The 20,771-nt window shown below is 32.6% G+C and overlaps 1 protein-coding gene and 2 long non-coding RNA genes across 6 annotated transcripts in view; 2 read left to right on the top strand and 1 right to left on the bottom strand.

Moving 5' to 3' along the window:
• The window catches only part of LOC107994951 (furin-like protease 2), a 376,396-nt gene that overhangs the window by 165,594 nt on the left and 190,031 nt on the right, over positions 1 to 20,771 (top strand). The window lies entirely within an intron of this gene.
• Positions 4,816 to 10,269, bottom strand: LOC107994904 (uncharacterized). 2 transcript variants are annotated; one of them, XR_001765428.3, is made up of 4 exons: positions 9,682 to 10,269; positions 8,572 to 9,147; positions 8,152 to 8,437; positions 4,816 to 7,683 (listed from the first exon to the last, which is right to left on the bottom strand). It is a non-coding gene; the product is annotated as an uncharacterized LOC107994904 (long non-coding RNA). The 2 variants fall into 2 exon arrangements; XR_001765429.3 differs by having other exon boundaries at positions 8,180 to 8,437.
• The window catches only part of LOC133666442 (uncharacterized), a 133,930-nt gene continuing 123,566 nt past the window's right edge, over positions 10,408 to 20,771 (top strand). For both annotated transcript variants that reach the window (XR_009830612.1, XR_009830611.1), the window contains exon 1: positions 10,408 to 10,541. This is a non-coding gene — a long non-coding RNA (uncharacterized LOC133666442). The remainder of the gene's footprint in view (positions 10,542 to 20,771) is intronic.

Genomic DNA, 20,771 nt, shown 5'->3' with positions numbered 1-20,771 from the left:
TGAATTTGTGAAAAGAAGAATTGAAAGAGATCATACTTGACTATCGACGATGGAAATTCAATTAGCCGTTTCAAATAGCTTACTTGTGTCTCTCTTAATTGAAACTGCGCGATTCGACTTCCATTTGGAACATTTTTCCCTAAAATCATTAGCTTTTAGGGAAAGGGTGGGGGGAGAGAGAGGGAAATTTAATTCAACAAGTTAAGGATAATTTCGAAAAGTGACAGGAAAATAATTCACTTCGTTTTAAAATTTTACAATTAACGTGGAAAAGTAATGAAAACGTTCACGTGCTTCCCTCAATATTATTTCCAACTGTTTAAAAGTTGCGCGGTCAAACGTTAATGGATTAGCTAATTCAATTTCGTGGCAACGTTGCGTAAGTGGTGATAAGTAGCGCGCATTAATCCATTACGTATTATTAAATATTGTAATGAAGCGAACGTTACGTCTTAAACCTTATCTGAAAATCAGCCAGTTAATAATAATAATAGGCCAATTGCTTCTGTTTTAAAATTCAAATTTTACCTTTATTACACGGTGCATAGATAAAACGTTAATTGCATGGTATCTGATTCCTCGCGTTACGTGTGTCGCGTTTTAAGTATTTTATCAACAATTTTTCAATTATTTAATATTTCAAAAATTCCTTGTTTTTTCTAAAATAAATTCCTTGTTGTTGATAAAATTTAATTTTCAAACGTGCCTTTGTGAAAGAAATGATACTCTCTCGTATTTTTATTTTTATAAAGAAGTTACAGTTTTTATATATATATATAATTCTTCTTTGAATCATTCATCTATTTCTCACCGATTGTGGAATCGTAGAACGTATGACTGTGGAATTGGTAATATAATTTTTTTTTGATTTAATTTGTTGAGAAAATATAATGGCGATTTTTATGAATATTTGTGAATATTAGAGTCGACTAACTTAACAATTAAAATATTACAATCGATTATTTTCTTATTTTATACCGATATTTATTTTTATCGAACATTTATGATAAGTAATTAACCTTAATTTGAATTTGAATTAGGATAGAAAATTATAGAGAGTTAGGTTGTTTGCTAATTATTATTGTTACTGCCAATAATTTCAAATTCAACATTTACATAACTTCCATTTATCAAAAGTTAAATGTTAGGTTTGAACAAATTTAACCATTCGATATTCCAATTCGATATCCAGAAGAAATATCTCATCTTTATCTGCTAATTTTTACAAATTATTAATTACAATTTCACTAATTTTAACATTATTCATATACAATCTCAATTTAAAAAATTAAATTATAGATTTGAATGATCTCGCAAAATCTCGCAAATCTAAAAAAATGAAAACGATTCGATATACCAATTCGAAAAATTGATAAAAATAAGGAGGAGGAGGAATTCATAAAAATAAGGAGGCGAAGAAATTGATAAAAATGAAGAGGAGCAGGAATTGATAAAAATAAGGAAGAGGAGGAATTGATAAATTTGGGGAGAAGAGCAATTGAGAAAAGTAAGGAGAAGGAGAAATTGATAAATATAAGAAAGAGGAGGTATTGAATTTGGAAAGGAAGAGGAATTGATAAAAATAAGAAATATTTGACAAGTTCAGTATCGATCGACAAGTTTTCATAGGAACGGTTTTTTTTGTTCAAACGTGCATGATTGGAACGGTCGTCTCGTTTTCGTTTTCCTCGATGAAAGTCGCGTGGCTAATTGGTTGGTTGAATTGATTTGACAAGTAGAGAAATTGATAAAAATAAGGAGGAGGAGGAATTGATAAACTTGGGGAGCAGGGGGAATTGATAAATTTGGACAGGAGGTGGAATTGACAAAAATAAGAGGAGGAGGAATTGATAAAAGTAAGGAGGAGGAGGAATTAATAAATTTGGGAAGGAAGGGGAATTGATAAATTTGGGGAGAAAGAGGAATTGGTAAAAATAAGAAGGAGGAGAAATTGATAAAAATGAGGAGGAGCAGGAATTGATAAAAATAAGGAAGAGGAGGAATTGATAAATTTGGAGAGAAGAGCAATTGAGAAAAGTAAGGAGAAAGAGAAATTGATAAATACAAGGAAGAGGAGGTATTGAATTTGGAAAGTAAGAGGAATTGATAAAAATAAGAAATATTTGACAAATTGAGTATCGATTGACAAGTTTTCATAGGAACAGTTTTTTTTGTTCAAACGTGCGTGATTGGAATCATCTCATTTTCGTTTTCCACGAAGAAAGTCGAACTGATAAAAATAAGTAAGAAGAGGAATTGATAAACGTAAGGAAGAGGAGGAATTGATAAATTTGGAAAAAAAGAGGAATTGGTAAAAATAAGGAAGTGGAGGTATTGAATTTGAAAGGAAGAGGAATTGATAAAAATAAAAAATATTTGCCAAGTTCATCGATCGACAAGTTTTCATAGGAACGGTTTTTTTGTTCAAACGTGCGTGATTGGAACGGTCTCATTTTCGTTTTCCTCGATGAAAGTCGCATGGCTAATTGGTCGATTGAATTGATTTGACAAGTGGAGAAATTGATAAAAATAAGGAGGAGGAGAAATTGATAAAAATAAGGAAGAGGAAGAATTGATAAATTTGGGGAGGATGTGGAATTGATAAAAATAAGGAGGTGGAGGAATTGATAAAAATAAGGAGGAGGAGGAATTGATAAAAATAAGGAGGTGGAGGAATTGATAAAAATAAGGAGATGGAGGAATTGATAAAAATAAGGAGATGGAGGAATTGATAAATTTGGGGAGGAAGAGGAATTGATAAAAATAAGGAGGAGGAGGAATTGATAAAAATAAGGAGGAGGAGGAATTGATAAAAATAAGGAGATGGAGGAATTGATAAATTTGGGGAGGAAGAGGAATTGATAAAAATAAGGAGGAGGAGGAATTGATAAAAATAAGGAGGAGGAGGAATTGATAAAAATAAGGAGATGGAGGAATTGATAAAAATAAGGAGATGGAGGAATTGATAAATTTGGGGAGGAAGAGGAATTGATAAAAATAAGGAGATGGAGGAATTGATAAATTTGGGGAGAAAAAGGAATTGATAAAAATAAGGAGATGGAGGAATTGATAAATTTGGGGAGGAGGAGGAATTGATAAAAATAAGTAGGAGGAGGAATTGATAAAAATAAGGAGATGGAGGAATTGATAAATTTGGGGAGGAAGAGGAATTGATAAAAATAAGGAGATGGAGGAATTGATAAATTTGGGGAGGAAGAGGAATTGATAAAAATAAGGAGGAGGAGGAATTGATAAAAATAAGGAGATGGAGGAATTGATAAATTTGGGGAGGAAGAGGAATTGATAAAAATAAGGAGATGGACGAATTGATAAATTTGGGGAGGAAGATGAATTGATAAATTTGGGGAGGAAGAGGAATTGATAAAAATAAGGAGGAGGAGGAATTGATAAAAATAAGGAGGAGGAGGAATTGATAAATTTGGGGAGGAAGAGGAATTGATAAATTTGGGGAGGAAGAGGAATTGATAAATTTGGGGAGGAGGAGGAATTGATAAATTTGGGGAGGAGGAGGAATTGATAAATTTGGGGAGGAGGAGGAATTGATAAATTTGGGGAGGAGGAGGAATTGATAAAAATAAGGAGGAGGAGGAATTGATAAAAATAATGAGGTGGAGGAATTGATAAAAATAAGTAAGGAGGAGGAGGAATTGATAGAAATAAGGAAGAAGAGGAGGAATTGATAGAAATAAGGAAGAGGAGGAATTGATAAAAATGAGACGGAGTGGTAAAAATAAGAAGGTGGAGGAATTGATAAAAATGAGGAGAAGGAGGAATTGATAAAAATGAAGAGAAGGAATTGATAAAAATGAGATAGAGCGGTAAAAATAAGGAAGAGGAGGAATTGAATTTGGAGACAAAGAGGAATTGATAAAAATAAGAAATATTTGACAAGTTGAGTATCGATCGACAAAGTTTCATAGGAACGGTTTTTTTGTTCAAACGTGCGTAACTGGAACGGTCTCATTTTCGTTTTCCTTGTTGAAAGTTGAATTAATAAATATAAGTAAGGAGGAGGAAGAATTGATACAAATAAGGAAGAGGAGGAATTGATAAATTTGGGTAGGAGGAGGAATTGATAAAAATAAGGAGGAAGAGGAATTGATAAAAGTAAGGGGGAAGAGAAATTGATAAATTTTGGGGAGAGCAGGAATTAATAAATTTGGGGAAGGAATTGATTAAAATAAGATGGAGAATGAAATTTTAAATTTGGAAAGAGGTGAAATTGTTAAAAATAAGGTGGTGGAGGATTCAAGTCGAAACAGTCGCGATACGGACGAGCGAACCCTTTCGTGACTCGATCACGTTCGGCTCGCTGTTTTCGAGTTGATTCGTTTCCGCGCGTTCGAAATTACTTCGTGTTATTCAACCAGGGCTCTCGAGATTTTCCACGATTGCGGTTGCGAAAGGACGTCCGATTTCTTAACCCGGCAAATTAATGGATCCTATTCAATGCAAAACAACTGTGTAAAGCTGGGTTGGACGTTGGAGCGAATTGTATTTTTTTTTCTTTTTTCCTTTGTTTGAAATTTGTATATGTATTGATGAGAGATAATGGTACATAAGAATATCAAGGTTTGGAAGGTTTGGAAAATAGTTGTTAATTTCACGAGAATCGATTTTTTAAAATTAGGAAAAATTTGGATCATTCGGTATTAAAATTTATTAACGAAAAGTGCACTTCAAGTAAAATTTCCTAATTAAAAGTTCTGTTTTTTATTGGAAGTTTTTATAATATAATAGTGGAGGAATAAGAGTATGGAAGAGAAAGAAGAATGAGTTTCACTTAATGCGAAATTGTTTATAACTCGAAAAATTTTAATTCCATCTATTTAAATTCTTCAATTTATTGTTTATACAATTATAACGTGTTATACATTTAAAAAATTTTCATATTTAGTTAAAAAAACTCACAATTAATTTTAATACGATAATTTCTTAAAAATCTTGATTTCTTACGTTTCATATATTCGAGACTTTGTACAAAAACTGTACAAAAACTAATGATGGTACATAAAATAATCAAGTCAAGTTTATATTACACGCGATAAACACGATTCGTAAAATTTCCGCAAAACAGCAATTGGTGGACGGAGTGAATAACAATTTATTCGATGTCATTAAATATCGCGGATATTTGCCAGGAACATTATTCGACCGATATTTGCGTTACAAGGTTATTTAATGTTCGTAACAATGGGAAATTATTGTTTCCGCAAAATATACTATGCTCGATGCAAATCGTCCCAAACACACCATGCATTTCGTTATACGATCAACAATGCCAGTTGACTGTGATATCATTGACATGTTGTAACGTTCCGATTTAACGACTTTGATCCTTCGATCTTTGCGCATGCGTGGTTACTACGTAATTCGTAGCAAATGGATGCACTGTGTATGTGATATTTTTCTTTTTCGATATTATTGCGAGAGTGATATAAATGTAGTAATTATGGAAAAATGAAAAAAACAAATAAATTATGTACGAGTTAATTTTTAAAATATTCGTGGTAATGGATTTTAGAATTTTCTCGAAAGTTAAAAATTTATCGAACATAACCTAATCTAATTCAAATATATTTAGGAAAAAAACTCTCGAGAATTGTTTTCGTCATCTAATAAAAGCTAAAAAGTATGTTTGAGAGAAAATAAAAGTAAATCCAATAATTAATTTGTAAATTTGTAATTTGTAAAGTGAAAATGTGGCAATTTTCATTTAATTTGCTTTAAATTTTATATGCTGATGCTTAATAGTATTAGTTTCATAAATAAATAAATAAATTAAATAAGATTCGTCACGAATTCGGACAAGTGCGCGTGATTACGTTAAATTTCATTTTAAAGCTTTTATAACTACATTAATATTGGAACTATCTCGTCTCTAAACTAGTTTTAGATTACGTGATTTCATATGCACTGAGCACAGGATTCGATATCCAACGATACATTTGCCGCCCGTTAACTCAGAAGAGTCATGCATAATAATCGTCCGGTATTGGATGCGAATCGAGAGAAACTGTAATTCCTCCAACTTGTCACGAATTACTAACACATAGCCGGTTGTGCTCGCACACAGGCTCAGATGCGCGCAGATGCCAGCGATATCGAAATTATCAGAGAGATGGCGTGTCTGGGATCAATAGGTGGCTCTAATTTCAAAACTCTCTCGTGCATAAAGTAGCTTGCATATTGGCAGAATGGTTTCGCCCCCTTTATTAATTCCGTCTGTGCCCGATCTTTATGCGATTGATTAAATATATCGTGATGGATGAGAAGCGGTGTTCCTTTGAAAGAGACGATAGTCGATTGTAAATTATGTCGTCTAACCTAAAATTACTCGTCGATATTAATATCCAAGAAGATAATGCAACTTTCTTATTGATTTCGTCCATCTTGTTTAGATGTGAGATAATATTTTCACGTCACGTCAAAGATACTATTGAAATTATTGCTTCGAGTTTTTATTATTTAAAAAAATGGCGTAGAAAAGAGTTTTTCAATAGATTTTAATTTTTTTTTTTTTACGTAAATTAATTTTACTTTTTAAAAAAATTAAACGTGCGCGTATATTTCTGAAAAGATTAATATATTTGGAATATTCATGTATTCATATTTTTTAATAGTTGTATAGTGAATGATTGGATGGAAACCGCTAGAAATAAAATATGCAAATTGAAGCATATTTGCATCAAGTAAGCATCTTGTATGTGTTGCATATTATTGCATAACATTCTTCGAATGTTTATAGACGTTGTTCGTAGTCGAAAGATTAAATATCTTTTAAAATGTGACTCTTTTTATAATAAAGAAATAAAGTTTTATATCTACATGAACATACGTTCATATTTTTTAATAGTTAGATAGAGAATAGTTGCATAATAATAATTGGATAATAGTTATCAACTTGTGGTAAATCTTATAAATATTTATAAGATTTATTTTTAAGGATGAATCAAAGTGCATAAATAAAATTCAGATTATTCTACAGTGATATTCTATTATTAAACGATTAATTCCACTTTATTAATATTAATAAACTGATCAAAATGATCAATGAAAAAATTAAACGAATCTTTTAATTTCCATCCCGTTTGACATCTCGTTTCATTATCCCGTTATCGCGACCAAGAATCGATGGAAGTATCTGTATTAAAATTCGATAACACGATTCCCGTATAACGTTGCCTAGGCCAATAATCGAGGCTCATTCGATTTTAATGCTAAATTATTCTCGGTGGGCCTCCAACGTAAAACGACGAAGAACGAATGTTAAACCGCGCACGGATTAATATTTGATCGCGGATACGATAAATTCTCGGCGCTCTGTAATTGATAGCGAATAATTTGGTAATCCTACGATAACAACCGAACCGATCCCCGTGTCTCTGCCACGGATTGCATAATTAATTCGAGCGTTATCTTTCTGTTTCAGGTGAGTTTGAACCGTGGAGAAAACGAACGAGCGCTCTCTTTGCCTGTTATGCGCTTGTTATTCGATGTCGATACGCTTTAATACACAAGTTTCACAATTCGCTTAGGTATGTACGCTCTTTGACATAATGATTATCCATTCTTTTCGAATCGATTTGTTTCTCGTAGGAATTTTGAATTTCCCGCCTTTTTGTTATTATGGTTTTCGTTTGTGGTTCACATCGGTGACATCTGAAATAAAAACTTGCGTGAATCTGAAATGTAGTAACAGTGTCAGTGCTAATGATTATCTAGTTCTTCGTTGATTTGATTTTTGAATTTCGCGCTCTTTTATGTTTTCGTTTATTTATCGATATAACGGAACGAATTGTTTCATTATAAATTTATTACTAAAAATTAAATGTGATAGATAGGTGATTATAATTAAAATAATATTACAAAAATTAATTAAATTTGTATGATTCGCGGCGATCGCAAAAATAGACAGTTAAAGAAACTAATCGAATTTGATGTTTTAATAAAAAAGGGAAAAGAAAAAGAAAATGGATAAGAATCTTTTTCGCTTTTAATCGCTTACGAATCTTTCAATATTAAAAAAATTGTAAAATGATGAGATGAAAGAAGACACATTCTTCTAACGAATATTTCAATGATCGGCAATTTCGGTTTAATATACAATTACTTTACGAATAGCGTAACCTTTTGTATCCGAACAATGTGCACGTACATCTCGGTGATTCATTGTTCGCGTCCCAATCGTAAATCGTCTATCGTGCAGCAATACGTTCTTATCGTAACCAATTGCGTTTGATAAGATTCGAACGATGAAATTGATTTCCTTGATACGTATGCAGGTAAGCGTTTCAAGCTTAGCCGTTGATTTATTTTTTGGCCACGTGAAACTTTTTTAATTGCTATCGAGAATACCATTTTTCCTCCTACTTATTCTTTTTTCTCTCTTTTTTTTTTTAGAATCGATATCTTTCTTCGTGGGATAAAAATGGGAAAAAAATATATAAAATTAGGAGATATTCAAAAATTAATATTCACTTTTTTCTTAATTTTTTTTATCGATTAATGAATAATTTCATTTATGCTTAAATATATTATATTACTTACAGTCATAGAAATTACATATGCGACAATTCTTCAAATAGAATATTATTTTAAAAAGATGATATAAATATCTTAAATATCTTAATAATGGAAGAGATGGACTGATAAAAATTTTGAAATTATAAAATGTTTAGCTTGCAATTCTGTCTTGAAATTTCCAAATCCAAAGAATTTTTTCATTGTATCATACCCATTACATTATATATTAAGCTTTCAATATAATCAAAATGATTGATTTGTACAACGTTATTTTCTCTTCCAAGTAATCTTTAAGTGAGATTAAGTCGTCATTTAACCATATACGTTATATCTTCCACTGGAACTGATGTTGAATCTTAAGCTTGTCGTAAATCCAATCTTGATGCTCGTTGAGCATTCAATAAAGGTTATGTTATTCATTCAAGGTTGCATTATAGATGCTGGCAATATATCTTCTCCTTGGTGCAATGGCGGAGGGAGATTCTTCCCGGCATAAATGATGCTTGACTTAATAGTGACTGATGAAAAAACTCATAAGCGCGTAAATCTTAGAAATTGAATTTTGTATAAATCTATTATATCACATGGATCGTCGTCTTCCTTGAACAAAAAAAAAAAAAATTAATCAAATCTAATTGATTTTGCACGAGTCAAAAATTTAATTTAAAAATGGCGAAAATAAGAATAACTCGGAAATCTGGATTTCTCTGTCGTAATTAGACATTGATTGGTGCATCGTAATAGCGTCTAATTTACACGAACATACGTATATACGAGCAAAATTTAATACATTATAATAACTGTCCAAAACAGTTCCATAACTTTTCGCCATAATTACCGAAAATCGATTTTATCACGCTCTGTTCTAACGGCTTGGTCTCGATTATAAACCCTTCGACCTAATGAAACTCAACTTTCATCGATCAAACATTATTCGTTCAAACGACGTGCAATCACGCGGCTCAACTTTATTCAAACTCCTATTTTATACCGTGTAATGTCTCTTCTGTGCAAAACCGTAATTTAATCAAGGCGTTAAAGTCACAATTGACAATTCACGATGTCACAACGATTCCGTATCAATTATGCTGTTACGATCACAGAATTTATGAATATTTGTATATATAAATTTACATGGTATGCGAAAAAGAATTATTCGAAGAATAAGCTGAATCTTCATTTAAATATTCTTTTTTTGTTTTTCATCCTCATGCTTCTGATTCCTGAAGAGTTAAATTTTTTTTGGCACTGTTCATAAATTTTATTCCTCGATTCTCCAAAAATTTCAATTATCTCTTCGTGATTAGCTCTCTCGATATATTATATCCATTCTATTATTCCCTTCGATTAATTAAAATATGACACTAATAATAATTAATTGACCATTACACCCGAACCAAGTTGAATAACAGTATCATTCTTCCACGGTGCTATCACTGATTAAAACATCGAAGAAAAACTCTGTCCCTCCGGACAACCAAGTTAAGTCGACAAAAACCGCGGCTTTATCTTTTATGCCTAACCACGAGTTGGGCGCGACTCGTCCAAGAATAATCCGGAATAATCGTACAATGGGCCGGCTTTTCTTCGTATCGAATGGAAATCCCTGTCCCGGAAGGAGAGGTGCGGGTCTACATTTTGGCAGAGCCCCTTTTATCGGCCCGTTACGTATAACTTGCTCGCGATGAACCGATTCTGGCCGGGTTCCACGCTGTCCTCGAAGGAACAAGCTTCTTCTTCCCCCTCCATCGAGGCTCCGGTCCAAAGCAAGAGAGAGAGAGAGTGAGAGAAGGAAGAAGTGGGGGAAAGGAAAACGCTTCTTAAAGAGTTTCTAGAAACGAGGACTGGATCGGCCGCGGTGTAAAGGTTAATTGCTCGAGGATGAGGGTGCACGATATAAGAAGACGTTTGTAAAGTGGAAGGCTGAGGATTGAGGCTAAGTTAGGCGTATTGGAATTTTAAAAAAAATGTGATAATAGGGGTTTAGAAGCAGGGTAAGTAATTTTAAAAATTAGTTGGATCGACGGTTCATTATTCGATGAATTATATTAGAGATATCGAGTACAATCGATGAAGAGAGTATATCTGTATATTTGATTTTTTTTTTTTGGTTTTATTTAAATAAGTGTAATTTAATCTTGACAGTTTAGGTTATTTAATTTTACTTGATATTTATAAATTGTGATAAGTATATAGGTATAATTAATAGAAGAATTTAATACGTTCAGACTTCGTTGCACATTTATTTATGAAATAAAAAGACACACCTGCGTTTAATCATCGCAAAAAGCGAATTTGTCCACGAAACAAGAAATTCTTCATAAACTTCAATTTTTCACCGTGCTTTTTACGTAAGTTTTTTCATAGCCTATCAGGAATAAATGTTAACAACAAAAAGATCATCGTTCAAACATCCAACAACAAATTAAAAATTACACGAGTCATCTTTCGTCGAATCGATAAATACCCCTCTCACTTGGTTCCCCAATTTTTATATCTATTAATATCGATGGGATTCTCAATTACCATCCTCTCAATTAAAATTTCCACCTATATACCTACTGTCCTCTTTCATTTTCTCCAATCTCACAATAATCGTCCCTTCCATACCTCCTTTTTTTTTTACACATCTCATCCGAGAGTGTCGTCCCGTGACCATCGATATAACGAGTTGTCATCCTTCCTCTCCCGCTTAATTGACGTGAAATCCGCCGAATAAAAATTCTTTAGCCGAGCCGTGACACGCGGAAAAATCCGTTCCCACAATTAGAACCGTGTTTTATAATGATAAATTCTCGCGAGCCGACGAATCAACCGCCTGATCATTTTTGACGGTGCTGTTAATTGGATACCGCGTCGTTTCGACGCATCGCCGTGTATTTGCCTCTCAAAAATGAAAAAAAAAAAGTCGTAAGTATCGTCAGAATGAAAAAATTTGTACACAAATCAATTTAATTGAACACAGTTTGTAATATAGCATGATTTTTTTAAAAATTAGTCAATCTCGAAATTGATGAAAAATAAAATTATTGTCTATAATTCTTCCTATTTTTTTAATCTCATTAATTTTTTGATCGAAATAAGTGTATTAGTAAGTATACGTTTCCGTACCATACAAAAATTTGATATTGTCAATATTTTTGGAATCGTACATTATTTAATATTTTTTTATTTTTATTCTTAATTTTAAAATGGAATTTAATAGAGTTCTCTCTTCGATCTTAGCTTTAAAATAAAAAAAAAGAATTACCGAGATACGATAATTTTTATTATCGAAACACGAAACACCAACGATAGAATTCACTAATTCACCGACGACGTAGACGTGACGCGTGTAGATATCGCGTGTAATGGAGAAGAAAGGAGAAGAGGTTAACACACGCGTGGTTGATCGTGGCTCTCTGAACCGAGTGAAATTAATGTACTCGTGGTCGAGGGGAGAAGGGGAATTGACTGAAATATGGATAATGGATAATAGTTGATGAGCAATAATGATTTGGAGAACCGAGAGGGGAAAGGACAATTTATAGGAAGTTTTGAGAAAGATAGACGAAATTTTAAATTAATGGAAAAAAAGAATTTTGATTACGTAATTTTTCTGATATTATTACCATTTTTATACGTCATTTGACTTGGCTTTGATTATTAGGTTACAGGTTTTTTTGCAAACTCTATTGCTTTATCACCGAGATAAACGAGAAAACTAATTTTAAAGTTTATGAAGTTTAATGAAAGTTGGAAAGTTTTACGAGTATTCCCTGTTCGGTATTCGTTACTTCTTTGCAACGGTCGTGTATGAAACAGCTTGTATAATTAGCTTACTCAGAGACGCCGTTAAGAATCTTTTTGAGGTTAGAATTTACTTAGGACTTAATCGCATAATAATTTTACGATCGAAACAAAGTACGTATATCCTTCTCGAAACACGATCTTTTATACCTACACTATTCTAAATATATACTATTTTTAAACCATATATATATATATCTAACCAATAATTTATATTATTATTTTTAAACAAATTCTTAGAGAATAGGTTAATTGATAATTATTGATTTGACGAAAAGAATAAAAATAAACTATATTACATAAATGCGGATCGTTCTACCATATCTGAGCACTCGCGTCGCACGACTGTTCAAAACAGAGGAATAGAATCAAAATAGAAGCGATCACGGTACACAATTCACACGTAAATATACAAAAGAGTACGAGTAATGTATACATATTTACATATTATATATACTCGACACAAATCGTTATAATTTATTCCATTTCTATCTCCATCAACGTCTTTACTTCGAATTTTTATCTCGCCAACGAATTCTTCTCTAACTTCACGCCTGCCCGCACCGCTATTTATCCTATTTTATCTCGCTTCGAGCCGTTACAACTCGCTTCCTCCGTACGTGTCTATCGTGTAATAGGAGGGGGAAGGAGGGGAGAAGATAACGCGTCAGGCACGACCTACTTCACGCAATGCCTTCATCCTTGCAGAGTTTCCGTTTGGTCAAGGATCCATGTGTCCATCTTCGTTGCGGGATACTCGAGTGCAATCGAGATTGTACTTTCCTTCTGTTGTTTCTGGATCGTGAGGTGAAGTTGAAAATGGTCGAGAATTATATAGGAATGTATTATATATATATTGGAAAATTATTTTGCACTTTTTTTTCTTTTTTTTTACTTATTTCTTGGAAGAAACATCATGTAACGGCGTCGTTCACGCGATACGAAATTTTATTTTCTATATTTAGATTGAATTTTTTAAAAGAATAGATAACCTCGTGTATTTTTTTTGTATATTTTACGTTGTAATTTGTACCGCTTGATTTAATTAAGTTTAATTTTAATCCACCAGGAAATCATAATAAATCAAATACATAAATGTTAATCAAATTAAATCTTAACTATCATGTAACTAAAATTAATTCAAAATTATTTATTTAAATTACTTGTTAAATATTTATAATAGCATTATTATTATTATTATTATTTTGAGCTTACCCCATGTATCTCTTGTTATACATTTATTTTTACGTTTATTTATATCAAATATTTCCATTTCCAAAAACAAGAGATATTAATGTATGTAAATAATCGAGCTATACAAATAATCAGGTCGAGCACTGTCTTTACGAAATTGTTACGAAGAAAATTAAAATTATATTTTCACGGATCGTGAATCTTTATCAATGGATCGTCGACTAGTCGAAGAACGTTATTATTAATCTAGAAAGCCGACCTCGTGTATCGAAAGTTAATGGAGTTTCCTCTGGCCCTCTTCCTGCTCTTTTAACCACCGAGTTGAATCATATTCGAAAATCGCATTTATCAAACGTGCCACTCGGTATATGGGGTGCGGTGTGGTCATGCCATCTGGCACTGGTTACACGCCTGACAAACCGACCACCACGGGCTATTCTTCTTCGTTAATAATTTTTCGTATCGCGTCGAGAAAAAGTTCGTTATTAGGTAAGTCACGTTCTCGTATTATTTTCAATTTATTTTTCTCTATATTTATATCCCTTTTTGTTGTTGTTGTTGTTGTTGTTGTTATTGTGAACAATGATGGTGAGTTAGCTGTAGAATCATATAGAGGGATGCATACATATATGAAATTGCATTATAAAATGTCAACATCGTGTCTTGCTTTGTATTATTACAAATAGAGAGAGATGGAGATATATATTATATATTAAACTCGCATGGCGAATAATGGTGTGTAATATACTTTCTCGTGAAAAATTGTGGCTCTGTGTATCGTAAAAATTGAATTTTATTCTTCGATCTGTGACAACTTAATTTTTGTTGTTATGCATGCAAAATAAAAACGAAGATTAAAATAAAAAAAGAAAAATAAAAAAATTGCATTTTTCTTTCTTCTCTCTTTTTCTCTCTCTGTTCACTTTTTAATAAGTTAATCAATCGAGAATCGAATGCGAATTTTTGTTGTTTTGGCGACATTTATCGATAAAAGAAAAGTCGCGATCAAACGTCATTTTCCGGCGTCGCTTTATCAATCAGCGGTGGCGAACTTCCGTTGTGCACCGGGAAACGGTTTCTTGAACTTCGTCCCGCGACGTAATTTCTCACGGCGTGTCGACAAGACGCAAGGAAACAATTGACGAGCCGGCAGTTCGCGCTATTTGCCACGATCACAGAAACCTCTCTGTTTTCGGATGGATGGTACGATTTAATTGGGACACGATACGTATTGGTCGTCCAACGAGACCAAATTTTACAACTTTTAATGAATCATATGTGGAGAACATTTTTTTCTTTTCGTATCCATTTTATATCGTTAAAAATTTACTGAAATGAAAAATATATCATTAGTAAGACGTAACTACATTTACCTTAAAACTCGATTAAATCATATTAAAATTATACAAAAATTTGAACCGCTATCATTTCGAAGATAATGATGTTTGGTTGATGAATCAAGGATTATTAGAAGCGCGGAATCTTTCTCTTTAAAATGCTTTCTCGTTTATTTCGATACGACTTCCGATTCACGAGATATCGTCGTGTAAAAAAAAGGATAATTTTTTGATCGTTTACTATCTCCTTGACGCTTACTCGGATCTCTCGCTCGTACTCGTATCCAAACAAGTGAGGGACGTAGTATGGATTTTTAGGGAAAAAACGTAAGTCACTAACTGATTCGTAATTCCCTATGTTCAGCGCTATGGAAACTTTGAGTCGCTATATCTCAGTAACCGATTGAGATATCGAAATAAATCAAAAAGTGATTTTAATGGCATTGTTTCGTGATTTTGTATATCGGTTGAATATTTTAACACATTTTGGTTGTATAAAAATTTACAGTTGAATAATTATAAAGTATTCTCGGCACAAACTCGACCCAAATTCAACCATTTGAGTATAACTCGTCGTTTAATCGGACCTAACCAACAATCAGGGGTTGGAAACAGTTACGATATCGGTTTCAGCCCTTGATAACAGTTATGAGAACCGAAGTAATGTAACGATTATGGATGTAACGATCCTGGTTTATATCGGTTTCGGTTTTGGTTTTTCGGAAGCGATATTATATCGGTGTTCTTGCACTGTTACTTTTTATATTGGTTCTACATTGAATACACGTGCATATATATTCTTCTATTTTTATTATTTTTTATCGATTCTTTCATTGATTTTGTGGAAACTATTATTAACGATTTAATTTTTTTTTGATTCATAAATAATAATTAAAAAGATAGTAAAAAGGTAGAAATAACACTATAATAAAACTAAGAGTAAAAATTCAAATATTCATATAATTTCAACATCTTCATTAAAAATTTCTCCCCTAAAAATAAATTCATCCAATTACCTTAATAAACTACTGTAATTACAATTTGACAATACTTGACAACTCAAATTAACAATCGACGCACGTATAGACGAGTTTCCTTCCAAGTCCTTTCCTTCTTGTTTTTACGCAATTTACTGTCGAGGATTCTTAGGTGCAAGATCAAAAACGTCGCGAGAAGGTCGGCCAAGACCTCGAATAAGTACTTTTCCACTTGGCAATTACCTGGAAAACGTGTTAACGGTTTAAATGGATAGTGCAAGGTTCGAGGAGTAATCTGGGTCAAGAAAAACAAGCAACGTATATCATTTACAGATCAACGTTAATTAAATAGTGCAACGTAGCGCGAAAGAATTGATATTCATAGTTGGAACGATCAACACCGTTTAACCGAGATTTAAATAACATTGTCGTTGCCATAACGTAATTCAGTTCAGATATCAGATCTTATTAAATCTTATAGAAAGTAGATTATCATTGCTACATGGTCGAAGGAGTTTTTATCATGCACGTTGAATTAGAACGTATGTTGATCATCAAGATGTACGATATTTGAATTCATTTTTTCTATAAATTAAAAATAAAATTTATATCGGTGGCTTCAAATCCGATTTTGATATAATCGTACTTTAATATTATTTTAAGATTAAATTTCATTACATATACGCATGTAAAATTGTACCGTACTATAATATAAAGAAAGATTCGATCAGTTCATTAAGAAGTTAATAATTAAAATGGCCGAGCGATGAGCAAATATCCATATATATATATATATATATATATATATATATATATATATATATATAGGAAAATATTTATCTATGCACATATTAAAACGGAAGAAATATTAAAAAAAAGAATTTTTCATGTATCACTTTCTTACTCGTACATAACCTCTACTCATATTCAAACAATTCACTCTGACGTATCACAAGATTCAAGATAAAAAGCACCACCTCTTTCCAACTCCCTCGACTATGAGCCCAGCCTTCTCACGATTCACAGAATTCCATTATGAAAGATTCTCGCACGCAAATTTCTCATAATGCTCGTTTCGCTCCTTACGAAAGAGTAATTTTCGTTCAAATTCTTGAAAGAGGCATCATTCATCAAGAGAACGGCGAGCTGGAAAAATCCGACTCCTACGACCGATCTCCTTTCCAGTGAAAACGAAAGAAATCTTCATGCTTTCACGTCGATACGAAGATCAATCAAGAAACTGGTCGAATGGTAGAGAAATCTTGTTCGATTCGATAGATTTCTGTTGCGAGCTTCCAAAGCGCGCCGTTAGAGGGACAAGCATATAAGTATTTTCTCGCAAGTGTAGTTAACCACGCGTGTTATTAATATCCTCCTCATAATAATTAGAACAGCATTTAAAGTATAATAATGGATCGTCACGTATTGTTATTTGGATTAAAAATATAATCGATTTGAATATTTTAAAAAAAAAAGAATATTGATATAATGATTTTTCAAATTTATTCAATATGATTATTCAAATATAATACTCGAAACAAACGTAGTTGAAATAAAAACTTTTGCGTCTACGCGAAAAAATTTTTTTTTAAATAAAATGAAATAAATAATAATTTGAATTCAAATAACTAGTAATTTTGTGTTCCTTTTTCATTCCTCGTTTCCACTCATTCTATCTCGCCATAACGTATCAAAATTGCGATGGAAGACGTTCCGGCCGATGGGCACGGAAACCGCACGAGATAGCTGAGCGAGGTGGAAAGTAAAAACTTTTTAGCCAATCCTCGAGCAAACTGCTCGAGGTTAGCCTCTTTCTACTTCGATTTGCAACTTCATTAACCACCACGATCTCTAGCTGAACCGCTCTTTCAGGAAAAACTTGTCCCTCGCGTGATTTCTCGATTAAACTCGCTACGCCTTGTCAGATCTCCCCCCTCCTCCCCGCGCTAGGGAAGCCTGTCGATAATTTAAGTAGCCACCGGTGTCCTATTGAGCGGACACGCTCCTAAAAGAAGTTTCCTGATAAAGTGGAGGATGAAGCACCGAGGTCGGTAGATGGAAGATGAATTGCCCTATCATCTTGCTTGTGCGTACTGTAAGAATTCGTAGCGTGGCCAATGTCGTGTAATATTTGAGGTTTATTAAATGATGGAGAGTGATGATAAATGTATGTTATACGAGAATCTTTTCTTTCTTGCTCGATTGTTTAGAAAAGATTTGCTTATGCGTTTAAGTATCGTTATATTAATTCATTTAAATTAGAATATCTTTGAATTATACATTTTTTGCGATTCTAAAATTGGTTGATGTTAGACTTTGGAGAATTAGAAATGTGGAAAAATTTTGAACGAATATCTATGATTTTTGATGACAATTATTTGGTATTTTAAATGGATTCTTATGATCCTATATATTCGACAATGAAATTAAAAGTTTTCCAAGAAGGTTTGTCATTTATAATTTAACAAGTGACTCAATCCATTATTATTAAAATTATTGTTATTAAAATATTTATTGTGAATCACAATTTCGTTGCTTGATAGTCGTTCTTCGATTTTCATTCTTTTTCAATATTTTTCGTCGAACTGTGGAAAAATTTGATTTAAAAGAATAATATAGCACCGATATTAGCAGTTCAATTTCAATGTTTCCATCTATGTATCAGTTGATTGGAATATCGCATCGAGTCCAGATTTGGACCTCGGCCATCCCATAGATTTCAAATCTATTTCAAATCTGAGTGAAGTTTATTGGAAATATAGTCAACAGTATTGTATCTCGTTTCTTCGGTGCAGTTATTTGTCGTTGCTGAAAACCGGAAGTATATACCGAGAAAGTATGTACTTTCCTGTGCTTTTCAATTTCTCAAAATTTTGACGGTCGATCGATTCTCTTCATTCCCCAATCTCCCTTCTAGAAAAATATGAAAAAATGAACGAACAATATATGTAAACAGGCTCACGATAAATATACTTATCCTATATCGAAGTATTAAAAATATTGATCGTGTAAAAATTTTTGAAAAAATTGGAAGTGGATTGAAAATTCTGTTGTAAAATATTTTTATAAACAATATTTTATTGTCAAATATTTCACGAAAATATTTGCCGTTTCGAAAAAATATTTTCTACAAAAAATAAGTTAACAAATTATTCATCTTAAAAATCTATTAATCATAATTATTTCAAAGCAACAATTATATGAAGTTTACGATAAAGTTACGAAGTCAATATATATAAATAAAATGTAACTAATTAATTACAGATCAGTTACAGATCGATCATCAAAAACGAAATCGAAAAGCATTCGTAAAATTTCTAAAATTTCTTATTTCTCAAAAGTATAAATAAACACGGCAGAGAAAACATTAATTACAGATCGATTTTTCGAGAAGAATGGAAGAAAAACATTGGAAAGCAAACGTTCCCCGCGCTGATGGCGTCGAATTCTTTCATCGAATACATTATAATATCCGCGTATAACGAACGAAGATGGACCAATATCCGCCATTATTGTCGACATTTTTTCGCCAGGGGACAATGAACGATTGATCCCGAAAGGAATCGCTGAGTTCGTAGGAAATTCGTGTCTCCGCAAATAATGGAGATTGAAATCGATCCTCGACTGCTCGATATGTATATTTGTCTCGAGTAGAAGCGTCGCATGCCGAGACACGAGTATGAGAAGGAAACCCTGTAACCGTGTTTCTGGGGAATAAATTTTTTCTAAGCCTGGAAACAAAGATGGATAAAGTGGGCATTGCTAAAAATAGATTATTTATTCGTTGATGCTGGGTATTTATAGAATATTGAAGAACCGAGGGTTGATTTTTATTCAGCTCGAAATATTTATTAATGAGTAAAATAAATGTTAACATAACAGTTTCAATTTCGAATAAATTTATCAGAATCATTATTAACGAAATAATTATCTGCAAGGGAATGCAGTAGGAAGAAAGTTTCACGAGTATCGAAACAAATGTAAAGCATTCTGACAAAAAGTAGATTAGCCTCGCGGCGATCTTGCTGCGAGTGAATGTTGCGAGATAATCTCGCATAATATCCAAATATCTTGCGCCAACTAATAGATAGGTATAGAAGCAAATATTGCAATTCGATCCTCGGTTATCTCGTTACATTACAGAGAGAAGAATATTAAAATTTTATAGATAATATTCGAATAATCTTCTCTTTTATGTAATTAAGAAATTAAAATTTTCCATACCGATGGAAAATGAAACATGAATGAAACGAAAATGTCAATTTCAAATAAATAATTTTCAAGATAATATAAAAAAGATAATACGAATATATGTAAATGGCTATGTATCTGTGGAGCACCCGGTATAACGTGTCTCAAAAAAATGTAAACTTTTTTGATCTAAAACTTTTTGTAATCTTTTTCCATCCAAGAGTAAGATACGATGTTAAATGTATTTGTGGAGCACCGAGTATAGCAAGAGGAGGGGGGAATCATCGACACTGGAGAGATGGAAATCGAAGAAGCACCCATTCCCTTGTGTATCTTAGGATACCGTGACACCAAGGCATGCAGGTTGAAATGGTTGCCGAAGGGAAAACGGCTTCGAGGCACTTGGAAATGTCGAAAGAAATTTGTCCCCAAAGTTTTCCCTCCCTCGATGTGTTTCATGTGTTTGCCAAGAATACACGTCTTCTTATTTCTCCTCCTCCCCTCCCTTCGATCTTTCGTTCGTTTGAATCTCAAGATTTTCGCGTGCGTGCGTTTTCAACGATAAAATGCGTCGAAATAATTATTTTTGAAACGATAGTTTGGAAAGGTTTGAGAAATTTTTTTTTACATACAATAATTTTATATTTCACAGTAGAATAATTCATATACTTTCAAACGATTTAATATCATGGTAATTATCAATATTTTCTTTCGCTATAATTAATTTTTAATACAC

Source organism: Apis cerana, linkage group LG1 (assembly GCF_029169275.1).
Source record: "Apis cerana isolate GH-2021 linkage group LG1, AcerK_1.0, whole genome shotgun sequence".
NCBI classification, from domain to species: domain Eukaryota; kingdom Metazoa; phylum Arthropoda; class Insecta; order Hymenoptera; family Apidae; genus Apis; species Apis cerana.
Note: the sequence above shows the minus strand (reverse complement) of the source record. Positions and strands in the feature narration are given on the sequence as shown.